Consider the following 21,114-nt stretch of genomic DNA (forward strand, 5'->3'; position numbering starts at 1 on the left):
TTCAGTTTTGTCATTTAAAGTGAAACTAGATGTATAACTGGAGCCTCACTTATGCAAATATTGCAAATTTACATAAGTGAGGCTCCAGTTCGACATCTAGTTTCACTTTATATGACAGAAGTACATCAGACTGTGCCGGACTGGGGGATCACTTCCGGTTATTTTTACCATCTTAAACATTTGAAATCCTCCCCTAGGCAATTGTGACACTTCATCTTGGCTCCACCTAGGACACTCTTCAATCTTCCATCACTTCTCTCTTCTCCCACAACACTCTCGTCTGTCGGCAGTATGTGGCGTCTTTGAATTACCACCAATCTCACCACAGCAAGAAAGCAACGGGTTTTGGCAAGAGAGGAGGAGACTACCTGGCCCGAACGGGGATCGAACCCGCGTCCTTGGCGTTATTAGCACCACGCTCTAACCAACTGAGCTAACAGGCCTCGTGCCCGCTGTCCTCTCTGTGCTGCAAAAAATGGAATTCAGGGAAGTTTCTTTTGTCCTTCTTTGAATAGAAAGCCCTGCGATTCAGTGTACGGGCTTTCTCGTGCTGTTTAATTGTTCTTGTAACCCAAATCCTACACTGGCCTGAAGTGCCCCCCCATTTCACAGCATTTTTCAGCTGATTTCAAATGTACCTAAAGGAGAAGCATTATTGAAGACCATCAATTACCAAGAGCTTTTGTCAAAGGTTTTGGTGGTCACTTTTAATGACCACAGAGAGCTATGACCTCGGTTTTACATCTCATCCAAAAGACGGCGCCTTTTTACCACACAGCGTCTCCGTCACTATACTGGGGCATTGGGACCCGCACAGACCTCAGGGTGAGCACCCCACAGCTGGCTCCATTAACACCGCTTCCAGCTGTAAGCTTTGCTTTTCCCTGTAGGTCACCCTCATCCGGGTACTGACCTGGCTCACACCTTCTAAGCTTTAGTGGGTTTTCAGTTGCGAGTTGAAAGGGGATGCAAGTGATGGAGCCGCTCGCTGCAAAAGCCACTGGATTGGCCGGGAATTGAACCCGGGCCTCCCGCGTGGCAGGCGAGAATTCTACCACTGAACCACCAATTCACGCTGCAAGGGGCTCCAAAAAAGACGCTTTTTTACCACTCTGTGCTGGATGTTGGGTCCCAAGGGAACTTCTGGACGAGTGAGAATTTTCTGCTATCAAAATTTGGTTTCGGAGACTTTTGGCAGCCTACAGATGCAGCCATTCAAAATGCGCGGGCGATACCGCGTTATTTTGCGGTACGCTGTACGCAGTCTACCGCAAGCTACCGATAAATACCGCGAGTTACCGTAAATTCTCCTATAATACGACAAGCAAAATAATAGTATCCGGAATTTCCGCAAGGTGGAGCTAATAAAGCTCAACCTCTCATGTTTGAGCTGTGGCCATCAAAGTCTTTAACGAAGATATTACTAATAGTATTAATAATGAATGACCTTGGACAAGCTGTAAGTGTAAACTCAAAGTATTGCCCTGGTCAACATTCTTTTTTTCATTGACCGTCTTTGTAAAAGTAACACCACAGCATTTCGCAATCACGCATTTGTTTCCAATCATGCAAAGTACAGTAATTTTTGAGAATCGATTCACCATGCCTTTCACATGCTCATAAAAGAGATTGATTTAGGAACATAAACATATTACCGTATGAAAACTGTACTGTATACAGTATGTATATGTATATTTAATGTCTTAACTGTGCCCGTTTAAGTATTGAATATTCATATCTGATTTTACCACTGAAGGGAAATCTTAGTAGCTGAGCATAAAAAGAATAGGAGCATACTGCAACGCGTGTGAAGGCCATAAACGATATTAATTTTGGAACATAAACATAGAGTATATGGCTGGTCTCGGTACTTTAAAGAAAACTTACACGAAACATGGTTTCATTATGACCAGAATCGGTCTTGAGATATTTTTAACTTGATTTACAGTATTTGAGAGGTATGTCTTAACACCGATACTACAGTGCTTAAGTACTGCTCACGTATATGTTTCTAGGTTTATATTATGCATTTCATACGGTCAAATTACTTTTGAGCAACTAATAAGAAGCGCGAAACGGTATGCGTTTTAGTTTCGTTTTGGGCTGGGACCCGTGGATTGATTAGAGATATCAAGTACATACAAGTCATTTTTTAAATGTTGTAGTTCGTCTTGAAAAAATGTTACGAGTACATCATCTATCAACAATTACACAGGTTCTGTTTCCATATTGCGGATTTTGGTTACGTGATATTATTTTCTAGATTTCACGTTGTGATTATATGATATGGGCAAACAGAGCCGCAAAGAAGTACATTATGGGTTGCTGTTGTTTTTTTTGCAGTTTTATCTAGAACAAGCGATGCTTAAACCTTTGTCTGATTCTTGTGAAACTATCCACACGACAGTTACAGTACCTAGGAGTTGACTTCAGTGATGTCACTGATGGGATGTTTCTAAAAATCCATCCTCTGTAAAACGTCTTCTCTAGTTGTCCTGCATATGTATTCGCTAATGAAGCTGTGTGTTCTGAGCCTGGATCTCTACATTTCTGTATGAACCAGCTTAGAGGGCTAAAGACAGCTTGTGTTTAAATTGAGTGTAAGGCAATTTATGCTTCTAAAGTCATGGTCAGCATTTATTATTGTACTGTGCTGTAAACTTGTTCTGTGCCTAGTCACATTATTTTATAGCGTTTATATAGTGTTATCAAATCCGGTGGCGCTGTGTGTTAGTTTCCTGACTCCCATGTCACATGGTCTGTGATTGAAACCTGTGAAACCGGTTTAATTCGTCACAGCCAGCACTCCGGCAGAGAGGGGGTTGTGCTCGTAAAGTAGAAGCAGGCGAGATTTCCAGCGAAAGACACCTCCCCCCCCACCCTCATACGATTCGCATTGTAATTACACATTGTAATTGTATTACACATTGTACACATGCTTAAAAGAGAAGAGAGAAAACGCAAGCCTTCTTCAGGTGTGAGGGTCTTCTGCTCAGAATGAAACGCTAAAATGTAATGTAGGCTCTGAATGGGTTCAATTATGATTTGGGCTTGATTAAGGTCGCTGCCTTTCATCTAAAACCCTACTTGAATCCTTCGAAACTAAAAATCAGTGTTTGTGAGTTCTAAATAAAGAGGTATCCAGGTAACAGTGATACGGGCGGACAGTCTGGGGAGATCGCCCGTTTTCCATGTAAATAGTTCCCTGGTTCCGCACCCCTTGGTGTTTCTCTCGCTCTCTCTCGGGTCACCTGATCATTAGCTCGAAAGATTTCAGTGCTTTGTGTATATTCTAATGGTAGTGGGGGCAGGGTGTGTGCGAACAGGTTTGGTTGAAATTGCATTGGAGATCTATGTTCTTCACACCTGAAACATTTCCTCTGAAAGCATTTTCTTCGCAGTTTAACCGATCTTGTTACAGCATGTTACAGTTTACTATTATTAACCATATTAATTTTAAGTGCTTAATGCCATTTTTTGACCAGGCACGAATATTCTTAAGTCCATATCTTCGCAAGGGAATCAGTGCGAATTGCAATACTAATTAAATTAAAACTACTAACTACTAACTAATACTAATTAAAACAAACCAGAAACGTGTTGTTCTGTCTAATGACATTACAAGTGGAAAGATTACAGATTTTAATCGTCTTTAATTTTGTTACGTTATACATTTTAGAAACGTTTCATCCATACAAACACCACAAAACTATTTTCGATTGTATTTCTGAATAGTATGTTACACTTAGTTCACTGTTTTAAATACATCTAATTAAGAAAGTTAGGTGTTAGCATAAACTATTAGCAATCAATAATATTAAATTTAGCACTGTAATAAGCTGTTGCACTTTCCCCCGCATCTTGTAAAAATATATTTTCATTGTTCAAATATACATTAAGTCTGACTATCATATAATAAGTTAAATACAAAACTAAAGAAAAAATAGGGTTAAATATAATTCAAAATATTTTGCTAACAATGTTAACTGTTTATGAATAATAAAATGTATTAACTAAGGAGTAGGATGGCACAGTTGTTAGTATGTTTTTTGTTTTGTTTCTTTTTCATAAATACAACAGTAGTACCTGATGTCTCAGTGGCTTTCAAAATTAAATTATGCATGCAAACCTGTGAACCAGAAAGATAACTAAGATACCCATCCATTTATAATGGTGGCGAAGTGGTTAGCATTGCTATCTTGCAGCACTGGGGTCTTAGATTCAATTTCTGCCATCCTGTGTGTGTGGGGTTTACATGTTCTCTCTGGGTTACATGGTTTTTCTCCATATGTGTGATATGACTCCCTCTCGCACTCCGAAACATACTGGTAAGTTAATTGGTTTATGGGAAAACTGGCCCTGGTGTGTGTGTGTTTGTGTCTGTCTGTCCTGTGATGGACTGGCGCTATGTCCAGGGTGTATTCTGCCTTGTGTCCGTTGCTTACTGGGATAGGCTCCAAATCCTCTGTACTGGATAAAGAGATTAGAAATGGATGGAAGTAAAGGCACTGTGTGGATGGAACTATACACAGTGTTAGAAACCCACGATGAAATGGCAGCATCTCACTGAGAATAAAATATTTTATAGTGCTGGCTTAAGGAAACAGCCTTTCCACCTCTCTTGCACATCAGTATCCATACCTAGTTATTTAAACAAATTGCCTCTAATTATAAACATCTTAATATGCTGGCTCTGTGGATCCGCATCAGCTATGTTTGCCCATTCCTTCAATTCATGTGCATCCAACACACAGTTCAATGCCAGCAACTACACATAATCTAAAATACAATCCTTATTTCAGTATCTATGTAAACATATAGTCTGTTAACTTCATCATCTTCATCAAAAGTATGCCTAACCCCATTAGGAAGTGTTCTTGTTATAAGTGTATTCCTCAGCTTTCCCCAAATTATCTTCTTCTTGCCAACATCTCTAGTCTTTTATCCTGCAATAACTCAGCCAACACTTAAATCTCCAAAAGCTGCTTGTGTTAATTTCTTTAAATCACAAATATCATGTGTAAATACTGGCCATGTAATACTCTGCATTGCGGAATAATAGTTTATTTTAAAGGGAACTAGAGAAATCAAGAAAAGCTTTTTTTCTAGAATTAATAAATGCACATCCTGTTCACTGGGGAAATTAAATCCACACTGAGCAATCTTCAATATGTTCAGAATATGACAGCAAGAATCCTATCAGGGATGCATTACACCTGTTTTCAAGTCCTTGCACTGGTTACCTATCAGATTTCGAGTCAACTTCAAAATCCTTATCCTCCTTATATACTGTCCTACAACTGTTATTATTGATCACCGAATTATTGTACTTGACATGACTTCATTCAGCCTTTCCTGAACGTCTATGACAGGCAGAGAGAGTGCTGTTTCTGGTGCGATCTTTTGCAGCTGACATTTCACTGTTTTAAACGAACAAGAAATTAGATTGCTCATAAATCAGTTATTCTATATAAACACAGCCCTCCGAAATCTATATAAATTGCCCTCCGAAAATCCTCTTTTTCTTGTTCGTTTTAGAGACCTTGATCGAAACTGATTTTAGATGTCAGAAAGGATTTATTTTCTCTGTATTTCCTACATTGCTTTGTCGAGATTTTAACTTTATATCTAAATTTATATCTAGGCTCAGATTTCAACTATAAATCGAACAGTAATTAATAGCAGTAAATACTGATGTTTTGCGCCCTCTTACCACAAAAATATATGTTTTGTAGTTGGTATTAACTTTATTTCGTACGCGTAGCTACTCCGATTCGGACACCGAACAGTTAAAGATGGCGGCAAATCAGACACCCAGAGAGGGGGGGGGGGGGCGTCTTCTTGCCTCCATAACTAAAATGCCAAATAGGAGTGGCTTAAGCGACATACACAGTCGTGTAACTGACAGTTTGAGGTAGTCTATCGTGTAAATTTCGCTTTGTTGCTGATAGGTTAAGCTTTCGAAACTCTGCCCCAAAGTCATGTGACTGATTTTTCGCCCTGTTTCGTTGGTTAAACGCAATGATCACAAGCACCACCGTGGTAACTGGGATGTGTAGTTTTTAATTCCGTTTGAATTATAACTGTACGTACTGTCTTCATATTTGGCCAGGGCTTTAAAGAGAAGGCGCGCCAAAAAAATTCGGTGCCGTCGTCTCCGCATTAAAGGTACCCCCGTGCTGGAAGAATTTGACCTCGGAACGTTTGCCCAGCGTAGTTATAGTGGACATAAAAACAAGAGTTCGCTGGCATTATATCCTAGAAGACACAGACCGGCACCAGACCGGTAAATGCTTGATGAACTAGGGATTGGACAGTTTCCAAGTGCTTGTACAATCGATGGAAATGTTCAAATAAATGTGCAAAAGAAATAAACAAAATAATTATTTATTTCTTTATCATATTGGCTAGCTAATGTCCTCTCTTTGCTAGTTAGTGGCTGTGTTTCTGCGTTGGGTAGCAACGGGTGACTGTTCTCAGGCGGAAGATGTAAACAGCTTAATTTTCGTGTTAAATAATTTTTAAAAATTAAAATTCATTCTATACAGCAATCACATATTTGGGTACCGTTTCATAAAAATTTCATGCTTAAAATGTTTAGGGAGAAATGGAAGACTGGTGTGTATTTTTTCTTTAAACTATTGTAGTGGCAATGCTTGTTAATAAGACAGAATTAAGCGTTGGTATGCTCCTAAAGGAGGCCCCATCTCACCCTCCATCTCTGTGGTGCAGCCACAGAGAAAGAATTCATGCAAGCTGATTTAAGATGTTTTTCTTTTGATAACAAGCAAGCTCCCAGACGGGGATGCAATTAGCTAAGCCTGGCTATCATGATCAATGGTCATCCACTGGCGCCTATCTGTCTAGGGAGTGCCGAATGGACATCTGGACTGCATTTCTAAGTGTCAAGAGTAAGTGACTTATATCTCACCTTGACCAACCAATCAGGGACTGGCAGGGCGTGGTAATACCACGTGGGTCTCCAATGCCCGCCAAACTCTCAACCAATCAGCACACATCTGGGTCTTGATCAAAAAGGGAGCGCAAGCTCAGTTCTGGGCTCTCCTTGGCCATTTTCACGCATCCTCAGAGACAATCACGTGACAACTGCTGTTGTCTGCAAAAGGACTTGGACTTTGTTCTAAGCGCGAGGCCGAGGATCCCGTACGTATTCAGAATTCTACCAACGTGAATGCTCCGCTTGATCAACGGCAGCCTACAGTTGGACCCTCGTCGACAACCTGAATAGCTTATTCAGAAGCAGCGCTGGACCGGGAACGAACCAGCTTCTTCCCAGGCAAAAGAGTGACTTGTGAGGACTCGCGGTCACACTCTGTGCATAGAGACTTTCTACTAGCCAGCCGGACTGCTGGTAGATCCCCTCGGAGCAACGACTGCCCTGCGCGCCGCAGTCAGATTCCTCCGCCCGTCCTACTCCGAGCTGCACCTCGACTGGTTGGCCGGTAGCCAGAGGACGCCGACACAACGCCCATTGGACAACCGCTGCAACAGAGCCTGTCAGCTGGTTTGGTGTTCGTGCCGGGAAATTCCAAATCCAAACACAGTGGATAAGTAAACCCCATGTTCTACATTGCGTCTCGAGAATTTAATTGTACCTCAACACAAGTTGTTATCAATTTAATTCATGAGTAATGTATTTACTTCCGAGTTTAGAGTAACAGTGGGTAATAACACTGATTAGCGATTTGGTAACCGAACGATATATATTGACATATATTCTCTGTTGTGTATCTCTTTGTGTTTGCATCTCTTCGAGATTATATACCTTGTATATTGATAACCCTCACAGTAAGGTCTGCCGCTCGTATCCAGGCAGACTAGTATATGTTTGGTGCACAGTTTATATTAATAAATGTATCTCGTGTATTGAACCCGTGTGTGTGCGTTGTTAGTTGTTCTGACGATTGATTTTCTAAAAGCCCCAACGAACAACCTCGTGATTACTGCTACAATTGATAATTGTCTCAGTAAACCCATCAAACCACTACATTTAATGGCGTCCCTGGGTGGGCGAGTTTAGAATGAAATGAGAATCAATCGCACAGAATAACTGATATTGCTGTGAGTTCAAGTTCAGCACAGCACCGCGGCTTCTATACGCGAATACCGGGTGTGCTGATAACTGCGTAAAGAAATCCCCCTGTTTTCTAGCGTTTAGTGTAACGTGTACTGATTGGAAATCCATCTGCTCGGGTGTTTAGATTCCATACTGTATTTTGGTAAAAGAAAAAAAAGTAATACTCTTAAAGTTTCTCTGACGTAATGACAATGGCTGCTAAAATGTCTGAAGTGGAGTCGCTTATAAGTACTATTTCTAGCGACGACAATCCTGGTTACTGGAGCGGTATCGAAAAGTTGAACTTTGATGATATTGAGAAGCTGCAAGTAGATTTAGTAGCTAAGGTAGCGAACCAGCTTAACACAGGAGGGTCCGTGAACGCAGTTCAGGTCCTATCGAGTTTCGCCTTAAATCTAGCTAAACAGCTGGAACTGTCTTTGTCCGAGCTGACAAAGTTTCAAAAGCTTCAGGGAAAGCTAGAAAGATATAAGGCGGAGCGAGTTGAGTTGTTGGATATAATCAGAGAAAAGAGAGTGAAAAATGAGGAAAGTGAAGACAGACTCAGGGAAGTTTTAGGTAAATTAGATGACCTGTCTGCTAGAGAAACTGCGGCTGAGGTAGCTAGGAGAGACCTGGAAGCGAGCTTGAAAGAAAAAGAAAAAGAAATTGAGCGTTTAAATGAGCTCAGCCAGGAAAGGCAAAAGGAGTTAGATGCTGCCGTACTGGAAGCAAAACAGGCTAGATCCCACTTGCATGCCAGCCCACCTAGCAGCCCGGAGCGCTCACCCAGCGCGCCGGGAGGAGGTTTCTCCCGGCCAGGGTCTGTGGTCGGATCGGCATGGGGGAGATCGCCGAGTCCTGCGCGAGACGCAAGGGCGATGCAATTCAGGCATAGACCCCCTGCTCCTGATCACGGCCGTCCCCCTGCCCGCGGAGAAACCGTAAAAATTAACCTCCACTCCCTGAGGCAGTTAGCCAAAGATGTAGAAAGGTTTGACCCGTCAGTGTCAGGGAATAATGTGGAAACCTACATCGATGAGCCGAGACATACTTTGCAGTTTATGCCCGGAGCGTCCGAACAGGAAAAGGCTATGTTAGTAAGGAAAACTACTAGCCGAGCGGTCCACGAGTGGATGTCTAGACAAGGACCGGAGGTCTGTAATAGCTTTGAGGAGCTGTGTCAGGCAATGATCGGAGAATTTTCGGCTTTTATCGATCCCATAGCTGCCGTGGCCGCTGCGCACCATATTAAGCACGAAAAAGCTGAAGCCCCTCGCGACTATTATGAGAGGCTTAGGCGCACTTATTTTGCAGGGCGGAATGAAGAGGGTTGCGAAGAGAACGTGAATTTCAAAGGTTTATTCATTGCTAATCTGCATCCCTCAATCAGGAAAATGATTGTGATGCACACTGATGCAAAAGCGATGAAAATGGCTGACATTAGAAGGTTGGCTCAAAAAGCCTGGGGAGCTGAAGTCTCTGCTTCCTCAGAGCGAAAACCTGCTAAAACGGCCGTGTTCGCCACTAAAGCCAGCAGGGTTGACGACTCGCCTCAGCTCGAGGGAGCTGAGGTTCCTGAGCCCGCTAAGCCCCGGCGCAAAATAGGCAGGCAGGACCGCACTAAGCGTCAGAGCCGCCGTGAGCGCTACGGGGAAGGCAAGGGCACAGGCAGAGCCTATCAGAAGGCTGGACGAAGGGAGTCGACTGCAACCCGCCTGGCCAGGCTTGAACAAGCCCTGCTTGAGAGATCAGGACAGGGTAAACCTTCCGCACTGAATGCCGGAAGCGTGAATGAGCTTAGTGGGACCACGCCCCTTCTCACTGGAGGAGGCGGGGATCCATCCCAAACCCCTCCCTCAGTCTATCTGATTGGGTGGGAGGGTTCCTGCCTGGAAGAAGGCTGTGACTCTGAGTTGGGCGCTGACCCCGCCCCTGAAGTCAAAGAAAAGGCAGGCTTCCAACAATTCTTAGGGAATCTCAGCCAGAAAGGCAAAGCAAGGCGTATTTATATCAAGGTTTCTCTTGAAAACGTCTTAGATAGAGAAGCACTGGTTGACACTGGGGCTGAAATTAGTTTGATGTCAGCCGATCTACTCAGCGAGCTCAAACGAGTAGCGAAAGGAAAAGGCATCAGACTTAAGGTAGAACCGTGTAAGATAGATATTTCCAGCTATACCCAGGATCATGCCAGGATCACACACCGAGTGTGGGTGGCACTTAGGTTCGGGCCAATGAACGTGGTGCATCCTGTTTACATCTCTAGGTTTAAAACAGAGCCACTACTCATTGGCCAAGACCTGCTTGACAGGCTGGAGCCTCTGGTGGACTGCCAGCGTGGAAAATTGTGGGCTCAGGTCAAGCACCCTAAGCCTGTCGTACAGCAAAAAGGGGGGTTCAGTGGTTATGCTGTGATCACACAGTGCCCACTGAACACCATAGCTGAGTTGGAGGATTCTCCTGGTTCCTCTGGACGAGAAATAAATGTCTCTTCTTGCTTTCCAAAACTACAGGGAAGTCCTGCCCAGGCCAGCACTCCCACGGTCTCCCAACTACAGGAGCAGTGCTCCGAGCAGCTGCTTGACCCGCCAGGTAAAGCACACCCCTTTTTCATCCCTGAAGAAGAGTGGATCTCCCTGTCCGGTAATGAATGGGAGTCCTTTCTGTGCGCCCTGGTACCTCAGGGGGACAAGGACTACCACCCCATGGTGGTGGGAGGGGTCCAGGTGGCAGAAGTGCAGGTTGATGATGTAATTCTCAGCCTCAGCTCTGAGAAGTCCATAATCAGTGAAGGTCTGTTCGAGGACCTGTCGCGAAGCCGTCAGGTGACCCTGGTGACGCAATCACAGGGTCTGTGGTGGGCACCCCCACCTCATAGGTCCATTTGGAGCAAAGGAAGCTGTGCAGCTTCCATCTCCATCGGAAAAAGGAAGTTTGCTCACTACTTCCAGGTAGCACCTCAGCTGACCCATTCGGTCTGTATTGGTGCAGACCTGTTGGTTCGACTGGGCGCCCAGCTGGACACAGTAAACAGTGTGCTGTGGACACGGGTGAACCCAGATGCCCACTCTCTAAGCGGCGACCCCGAGAACATTCGGTCAGGTCAGACGATTCCTCAGGCCTGCCAGGTAGTAAACGAATCGGACCTGATCGTTCCTGCGTCAACAGCAGGGTTTCCGGTACGCCTTGTCCTAAAGAAGGGACAGAGGATGGATGCTGGCCGAGATCAGGCATGTGTTGACCCAGCTCTCCCGTGCAGGGGCCAAACTGTCTCTGGCTAAGGGACAGTGGTGTAGGACCCAAGTGGAGTACGTGGGACTATTGGTTGGAGCCCAAGGCATACAGCCACAGTCCAGCAGAGTCCAAGCTATCCAGAATATGAAGTCGCCCACTAACCTGTCTGAACTGCGCAGCTTTCTGGGAGTATGTAATTATTCCCGGCAGTTCATTGAGGATTACGCTGAAATAGCAAGGCCCCTCCACAAGCTGCTGCAGAAAGACGTGCCCTTTGAGTGGGGACCTTCCTCAGAACAGGCTGTGATGGAGCTGAAGCGCAGACTCGGTAGTGCGCCGTGCTTGGCCTACCCTGACAAAAATAAGGTCTTCTACCTTGAAGCAGGGTTCTCAGAGCACTGCCTTGGGGCTGCTCTGAGTCAGGAATATGACCAAGAGCGAAGGGTGGTGGCGTATGCCAGTCGAGCCCTGAACCCAGTGGAGCAAAAGTTCTTGGACTGCGAGAAGGCCCTGTTGTCTACGGTCTGGTCGGTAGAACACTTCCGTAGTTATGTAGGGGGACAAAAGATCATCATCGAAACCTGCCACCAACCTGTGACATTCCTGCATAGCCAGAGACTGAAAGCGGGCAGGGTGTCAAATAGCAGGATTGTGGCATGGATGATGGCCCTACAAGGCTATGAGATAGAGGTACGTTATGCACAGAGCAAGAAAATGTACCTGGGACAGGGCCTGGCTTTGGGCCAAGTGTGTCACGGCTGTGACACTGACATGGAAGCTCCAGAAACAATTCCCGCTGCTGAGCTACCGAACAATCACCGGTACTACGATGAAAACGTGGGCCAGGGCTTACCCATGGCCTATGTTGACGGTTGCTCTTTTCGCCACGAACAGCAGGTGCTAGCAGGGGTAGGAGTAGTCTGGCAAGACAATACTCCCTGTGGGCCGACCCGCTATAAGCTAGGACCAAAGACTAGTCAGTATGCGGAAGTAGCTGGGGTGCTGATCACCCTCCAGCAGGCCCTGACAAATGGCCTTAAACAATTTGTCATCTGTAGTGACTCGAACTACGCCCGACATAGCTTCGTGTCCCATCTTCCGTATTGGAAGGGTACCGGCATGAAAAATGCCCGGGGCAAGGAAGTAAAGAACAAAGAGTTGTTCCTGGCCAGTGACAAGCTCACGACCGAGGCTGGAATGATGGTTTACTGGAGGAAGGTGAAGGGACACTCCCAGGTGAAGGGACCCGACAAAGACGGGAATGATGAGGCCGACCGGCTGGCTAAATCTGGCGCCTTAGAGGGTGAACCCTGGCAGTTCCAGCAGGAATGGCTACCCCCAGAAACCGTGGCTGAGGTCAAGGCGGTCACCCGAAGCAGGGCTAGACAGGATGTCGGAGCTGACCCTCAATCTGTAGTGCTTGGGTCACAGGGTTTTAACACCGATCTTGCGGAAATGCAGAAACAGGACCCAGCAATTGGGCTAATGTATCAGCATATCGCTGACCCAGTGCGTCAACCTCTTTCGGAGCAGGTGCTGAGCCAGTCTCCAGAGCTGAAGGAGCTGGCAGAGGTGAAAGACAACCTAAAAATTATAAAGGGGTTGTTGGTTTGTGTACCAGTTGCACAAGGTGTCCCAAAGTGGGTAGTTCCCCGCTGCCATCGGGGGGTCATGATCCAACACGCTCATGACGAGCCCTGTGGGGGTCACCGGGGAATCAAGGCCACGTACGACACTATCCAGCAGGTGGCATTCTGGCCTCACATGGGCCAAGACATCGCCGCGTATGTAAAGGGGTGTCTGACGTGTAGCCAGTTCCAACCATCACGGCCCTTGCACCGTGCACCACTCCAGAAAAAGGGCATGACATTCCCCTGGTCCAATCTACAAATGGATTGGGTGGGGCCGCTGGTGAGGTCATCCAGAGGGAACAAATATTTCCTCACGGTTACGTGTGCATTCACAAAATGGATTGAGTGCCTCCCAGCACCCAACGACACGGCAGAGACAACTGCAGTGCTGTTGGTGAACCATGTGTTCAGTCGATGGGGACTCCCCCTGACCGTGGACTCGGATCGGGGAACCCATTTCACAGCTACAGTAATGGCAACCCTGTGGAATATGCTTGGGGTCAAGGCCCAGTTGCATATCTCCTACCACCCTCAATCCTCGGGCCAGGCAGAAAGGGCAAACCGAACGGTGGTTAGTATGCTCAAAAAGTTTGTCTCCACCAGCAGTAGGGACTGGGACATTAAGCTGCCCCTGGTTCTGATGGCCATCCGAGCCACGCCCCATTGCTCTACGGGGGTCCCACCTTTTGAGATGATGACAGGTCGGAAGATGACTCTTCCCCTACACTGTCTTTATGGGGTGGAGGACCTGAGCACGACGGGGGCTGCTACGGCCCATCAGTATGTGTCAGCAAGCACATCTGCAGGCAACCTTTGCTTTTGCCCAGAACAATCTGGGAAGGAGTGCAGAGGGTAGGAAAGCATACTATGACCGAAAGGCAGTTAACCAGGAACTCCAAGTAAGAGACAAGGTCCTGTACTTCCAATTTGCCAAACCCACAGGGGTGGCCCGGAAATTCTTACCCAGTTGGACAGGACCCCACGAGATTGTCGATAAGGTATCACCGGTAGCTTATCGAATTCGGATTGAAAAAGGAAGGCAATCTCTGGTCTATAAGTGGGTGCATCGCAACCACCTCCGGTTGTATCGCCCACCTCAAATGGCGCCGGAGGACACAGAATAGGGTTAAAAGTCTAAACCCGATCAAGAGGGGGGTGCCCCTTTGTAGCTGCAGGTAGTTAGGTACTGTAGTGTAGGTCCTCCTAGGAAAATATATTCAAAATTATAGTGGAACTGTACCATGTGCCTCATCTGTGTTCCAGAATGGGAATCCTAAAACTGCCACGGCTGGTCCTGACAGTGCTGTGGATCGCTTCGACACAGCCCCTTGAAGTTGTGGAACCCGGTCCTCCTACCGGCATAGTCCTGCAGGACGCTCCCGGATTGTTGTTAACAAATTGCAGAACATATACTCAGCGAGTGTATGTGCGGCTGGACCCAAGTGATGTGTTTCGGAAGCACATCAACATGAACAGTAGGGTGTCCCATCATGGCAGGCAGTGGGCTAAGGATGCTGTATGGCATGCCCAGCTAGACACTATACACATGCTCCGCCAGCTGAGGAAGGCAACAGTCAGCCAGGAGGAGATGACAGGCCTCAGCCGCCCCAAAAGGTTCTTGGGGGGTCTGATTGCTGCGGCCTCCGCCGTGGGCTCGCTATTTTCAGCTGGTCTGTTTGCTGCTTACACTGTCACCCTGACCACCCTGAGAAGGCAGGTGTCTGGGTTACTTAAGGAAATGCCAGAAATTCAGGACAGGCTGTATCAACAGCAGCAGCGGCTGGAAAGCCTAGGGAAAACCTTACAGGGCACAATATTAGCAGTAAACCTTCATGCAGCAGTGTTAAATAACACCCTCCACACCGTGGGCAGGATTGTCGACGTGTTACAGTGGGATTATGCTTACGTGCAACAGGTCAGGATGCTGATGCAGGATTTGCTTAGGGAGCTTAGTGCCAAGATAACTAGCTTAGCCATGGGACAGATTCCAACTTACTTGGTTCCACTGTCCTTAGTAGAAGAAGTACTTAGGACAACCACTTCTGAGATGGTGCAGCCATTACAGGTACATTTTGCATACAGTCTAGGCAGTGCCATTCCTATACATGTCAACCCTGAAGCCAAGGAAATAGGTTTCCTGTTGAACCTTCCCATCGTGAGTGGCAAGGATATCTATAGACTCAAGTCTATATCGAACGTTGGCTTCTGGAGGGGGGACATGCATGTGAAGTTGACCACCCCACCGCTCGTAGCTTACCAGGAGGATGATCCAAATTTGTATCTTGTTCCAAACCTGGAACTGTGTATATCAACCAAGGATATCCACTGGGTATGCCCAAGTAAGCCATTCCTTAGGGACACAACTCAGAGGTTGTGTGGTATCAGAAAGGGGGCTGCCACTGAAAAGTGTAAAGCCACAGTGACGAGCAAAAGTGAGGTTAACGAACCCCAGGTTGAGCAGGTGGGAAAGAAATGGCTGGTCAGCACACCACAGTTAACGGTTACAATAACATATGACAGGCATGATACAGCTACCGAAGTGCAGCTACCCAACCAAACAGTTTTTCTACAAGTTCCTGAAGGAGCGATAGTGCATCTCAACGATTTAGCACTGTATCACCTGGAGTCAGAACTATACGAAACGGAACTCGAGATTGTGGACGCTTTCAGAGGACACGGCATTGACTTGGATGAGAGAATCCAAGAGACAGTAAGTCTTGAGGGTGTACAGGTAGTCGAATTTGTTCTTAACGACACAAACTTAAAAACTACACTGGTAGGTCCCAAGCACAGTCGTTGTGGATCCTCTGGGGCGCTAGGAACAATAAACGTGGTCATCTTGACACTGCTGCTGGGTAGCTGGATCATGGCTGGGGTAATGTGTTGGATGCTGTTCTCTTGTATCAAAGCCTTGCGGGGTAGTTTGAATGAGACAAAGAGAGCAATGGTTTATCACCGAAATCAGGTAACCACTCCCAAACGTCTGCCTGCTGCAGAGCTATCCGATACTGATAGTGAACTGCCGGAAGTTTAAGGTCTAGAGCTAATGATGATGCCCAATGCCTCATTCCTAGGTACCTTATAACTGAGAGCAGGTATACGCAACGTTCTTTCCAACACTATTTCCTGTACAAATTCTCGAGAGGTAATGTGAATATTGGGTGGTAGAATCCACCGTGGTACAACAAACATCACTTAACTCTGTTTTTGTTTTGAAGGCAACAACGCCTCAGGACCTCGTGACCTTCAAAAAGGGGGGATATGTAGCGGCAATGCTTGTTAATAAGACAGAATTAAGCGTTGGTATGCTCCTAAAGGAGGCCCCATCTCACCCTCCATCTCTGTGGTGCAGCCACAGAGAAAGAATTCATGCAAGCTGATTTAAGATGTTTTTCTTTTGATAAGAAGCAAGCTCCCAGACGGGGATGCAATTAGCTAAGCCTGGCTATAATGATCAATGGTCATCCACTGGCGCCTATCTGTCTAGGGAGTGCCGAATGGACATCTGGACTGCATTTCTAAGTGTCAAGAGTAAGTGACTTATATCTCACCTTGACCAACCAATCAGGGACTGGCAGGGCGTGGTAATACCACGTGGGTCTCCAATGCCCGCCAAACTCTCAACCAATCAGCACACATCTGGGTCTTGATCAAAAAGGGAGCGCAAGCTCAGTTCTGGGCTCTCCTTGGCCATTTTCGCGCATCCTCAGAGACAATCACGTGACAACTGCTGTTGTCTGCAAAAGGACTTGGACTTTGTTCTAAGCGCGAGGCCGAGGATCCCGTACGTATTCAGAATTCTACCAACGTGAATGCTCCGCTTGATCAACGGCAGCCTACAGTTGGACCCTCGTCGACAACCTGAATAGCTTATTCAGAAGCAGCGCTGGACCGGGAACGAACCAGCTTCTTCCCAGGCAAAAGAGTGACTTGTGAGGACTCGCGGTCACACTCTGTGCATAGAGACTTTCTACTAGCCAGCCGGACTGCTGGTAGATCCCCTCGGAGCAACGACTGCCCTGCGCGCCGCAGTCAGATTCCTCCGGCCTTCCTACTCCGAGCTGCACCTCGACTGGTTGGCCGGTAGCCAGAGGACGCCGACACAACGCCCATTGGACAACCGCTGCAACAGAGCCTGTCAGCTGGTTTGGTGTTCGTGCCGGGAAATTCCAAATCCAAACACAGTGGATAAGTAAACCCCATGTTCTACATTGCGTCTCGAGAATTTAATTGTACCTCAACACAAGTTGTTATCAATTTAATTCATGAGTAATGTATTTACTTCCGAGTTTAGAGTAACAGTGGGTAATAACACTGATTAGCGATTTGGTAACCGAACGATATATATTGACATATATTCTCTGTTGTGTATCTCTTTGTGTTTGCATCTCTTCGAGATTATATACCTTGTATATTGATAACCCTCACAGTAAGGTCTGCCGCTCGTATCCAGGCAGACTAGTATATGTTTGGTGCACAGTTTATATTAATAAATGTATCTCGTGTATTGAACCCGTGTGTGTGCGTTGTTAGTTGTTCTGACGATTGATTTTCTAAAAGCCCCAACGAACAACCTCGTGATTACTGCTACAATTGATAATTGTCTCAGTAAACCCATCAAACCACTACACTATCAAGACCAGCCATACACAGTACAGTTTATGTACATACAGTAATGTTTATGTTCCTAAATTAATATCGTTTATGACCTTCAGATGCGTTATGCTCCTCTTCTTTTTATGCTCAGCTACTAAAATTTCCCTTTAGTGGTAAAATTCCATATAAATATTCAAAACTAAGCGGATTGAAATGTGCACAGTAAAGACATTAGATGATGAAATCTTTTCACTACCAACCAATGCACCACGAGTGCCCCTGTCGGTCATTTTGGCCAGCCAATCACTTACCGCGGTGCCCTACGGTGCCCTGCGGGTTGGTTACTGTACCACGGGTTTTTACCGCTCATTTTGAATGGCTGCATCTGTAGGTTGTCTCTCGCAGTGTTCAGGAATTGCATTCCGAAACTGAGTCAGATCAAAAGTTGTAAGAAAAGCACCTATGGTGTCGGTTCTAACAGCTTTATTGATTCGATGTTAAAGGCCGGAAATGGGGCACAAGACACGCGACCGCAAAAAGCGTCGCCATCTGCTTCCAGCTGCAAAATGCCGTTTGCGGAAGCTGAAGCATTTGAACTTGAACTTTATTGCCATATGTAACCGGTACTGGTACAATGGAATTCTTACTTACAGAAGGTCTCTTGATTGTAAAACAAGTGTAAAAAACAAGACAAAGTGCAAACAGTGCATCAAGACAATGTACAAACAAACAATAGACAATGTGCAAGTAAACATGTAGACATTTCTTTCCAAGGCAGCGGGTACAAGCGATCTCGCGTTTTTAAACCACCAGGAAAAGCAAAAAGGCACTTTTCCTTGCTTGCGCCGGCACACAACGACGTGAGGAGGACACCGTAGTCAGCAGGATTCGAACTTGCGCGGGGAGACCCCAATGGATTTCTAGTCCATTGCCTTAACCACTCGGACACGACTACAGCGAGCGCCGCCATTGCTGCGTTCTTGCTACAATCTCACATGGATCGCGAGGCGCCGGCGGAAACCTTTTTCAAAGTCGTTCTCCATTAAAAAAAAAACTTTTCCAAAATACAAGCCTTGCAGACAGACACACCTCAGAGGACTTAAGGGTTGCTTCATGTGGGAATGATAAAGTCTCCCCGTCCGGACAGGAAAATGGCACTTTGTTAGACACAAAAAAACAATCAACAACAGACAAATGTCTACAAGCATTTTAGAAGCCGCTCTTGAAATAGCTCTTACATTCGTGTTAGACGCAGGAATCGCCTTTTTATTGACGCTCTTACGAACGCCATGGAAAGCAAAACAAAGCAAAGCAGAGCAGAACAAAACGAACAAAATAAAACCCTCACGTCCTGCACTTGAATATAATGCCATTACGTTCCGAAGCGGTATTGGACGTCATCCTAGCACTGCAACCCGGGGCGTACGGTATATGGGAACGAGCACACGTCACGAATTGTCTCTAATCACTCTCTGCACTGTAAGGCGCCTTGAAGCGTGCACCCTCAGCATTCATCTTTGCGCATCTGTGAAAGGTAAACTCTTGAGCAAACTCTGAACCAGACACTCAAACTCCAGCTAGCATTAGGGGTAGCATTCCCACGCTACTTGAACACTTTGTTTACGCTCAGTGCTGGATTTTGGGAACTTTAGGACGAGTGGGACTTTTCTTCTATCTGTCAATTCGTTTTGTTTTGGAGACTCTTGGCTGTCTGTGTTGTATAGTGCAGCTTAAATAAAACGTTTTCGAAAACTGTGCCGGCTCAAAAGTTGTAAGAAATCCTCTCCAGCTCTTTTAAGTCTCTTCAGTTTTGTCATTTAAAGTGAAACTAGATGTATAACTGGAGCCTCACTTATGCAAATGGTGAGGCTCCAGTTCGACATCTAGTTTTACTTTATATGACAGAAGTACGTCAGACTGCGCCGGACTGGGGGATCACTTCCGGTTATTTTTACCATCTTAAACATTTGAAATCCTCCCCTAGGCAATTGTGACACTTCATCTTGGCTCCACCTAGGACACTCTTCAATCTTCCATCACTTCTCTCTTCTCCCGCAACACTCTCGTCTGTCGGTAGTATGTGGCGTCTTTGCATTACCACCAATCTCACCACAGCAAGAAAGCAACAGGTTTTGGCAAGAGAGGAGGAGACTGCCTGGCCCAAACAGGGATCGAACCAGAGACTTTGGCGTCACTAGCACCACGCTCAAACCAACTGAGCTAACAGGCCTTGTTCTCACTGTCCTCTCTGTGCTGCAAAAAATGGAATTCAGGGAAGTTTCTTTTGTCCTTCTTTGAATAGAAAGCCCTGCAATTCAGTGTACGGGCTTTCTCGTGCTGTTTAATGGTTCTTCAAAAATTCAAATTCAAATCCTACACTGGCCTGAAGTGCCCCCCCATTTCACAGCATTTTTCAGCTGATTTAAATGTACCTAAAGGAGAAGCATTATTGAAGACCATCAATTACCAAGAGCTTTTGTCAAAGGTTTTGGTGGTCACTTTTAATGACCACAGAGAGCTATGACCTCGGTTTTACATCTCATCCAAAAGACAGCGCCTTTTTACCACACAGCGTCTCCGTCACTATACTGGGGCATTGGGACCCGCACAGACGTCAGGGTGAGCGTCCCACCGCTGGCTCCATTAACACCGCTTCCAGCTGTAAGCTTTGCTTTTCCCTGTAGGTCATCCTCATCTGAGTACTGACCTGGCTCACAGCTTCTAAGCTTCAGTGGGTTTTCAGTTGCGAGTTGAAAGGGGATGCAAGTGATGGAGCCGCTCGCTGCAAAAGCCACTGCATTGGCCAGGAATCGAACCCGGGCCTCCCGCGTGGCAGGCGAGAATTCTACCACTGAACCACCAATGCACACTGCAAGGGTCTACAAAAAAGACGCTTTTTTACCACTCTGTGCTGGATGTTGGGTCCCAAGGGAACTTCTGGACGAGTGAGAATTTTCTGCTATCAAAATTTGGTTTCGGAGACTTTTGGCAGCCTACAGATGCAGCCATTCAAAATGCGCGGGCGATACCGCATTATTTTGCGGTACGCTGTACGCAGTCTACCGCAAGCTACCGGTAAATTCCGCGAGTTACCGTAAATTCTCCTATAATACGACAAGCAAAATAATAGTATCCGGAATTTCCGCAAGGTGGAGCTAATAAAGCTCAACCTCTCATGTTTGAGCTGTGGCCATCAAAGTCTTTAACGAAGATATTACTAATAGTATTAATAATGAATGACCTTGGACAAGCTGTAAGTGTAAACTCAAAGTATTGCCCTGGTCAACATTCTTTTTTTCATTGACCGTCTTTGTAAAAGTAACACCACAGCATTTTGCAATCACGCATTTGTTTCCAATCATGCAAAGTACAGTAATTTTTGAGAATCGATTCACCATGCCTTTCACATGCTCATAAAAGAGATTGATTTAGGAACATAAACATATTACCGTATGAAAACTGTACTGTATACAGTATGTATATGTATATTTAATGTCTTAACTGTGCCCGTTTAAGTATTGAATATTCATATCTGATTTTACCACTGAAGGGAAATCTTAGTAGCTGAGCATAAAA

At 45.8% G+C, this 21,114-nt stretch overlaps 2 non-coding genes across 2 annotated transcripts; both read right to left on the reverse strand.

The window, feature by feature from the left end:
* Positions 1-369: 369 nt before the first annotated feature.
* trnai-aau (transfer RNA isoleucine (anticodon AAU)) lies at positions 370-443 on the reverse strand. The gene has a single exon. It is a non-coding gene; the product is annotated as a tRNA-Ile (tRNA).
* Positions 444-20,333: 19,890 nt separating this feature from the next.
* On the reverse strand, positions 20,334-20,404 carry trnag-gcc (transfer RNA glycine (anticodon GCC)). Its single transcript has one exon. It is a non-coding gene; the product is annotated as a tRNA-Gly (tRNA).
* Positions 20,405-21,114: the final 710 nt, after the last annotated feature.

The sequence above is a fragment of the Atractosteus spatula genome, unplaced genomic scaffold, assembly GCF_055471065.1.
Source record: "Atractosteus spatula isolate fAtrSpa1 unplaced genomic scaffold, fAtrSpa1.hap1 Scaffold_4, whole genome shotgun sequence".
In the NCBI taxonomy this organism is placed as follows: Eukaryota; Metazoa; Chordata; class Actinopteri; order Semionotiformes; family Lepisosteidae; genus Atractosteus; species Atractosteus spatula.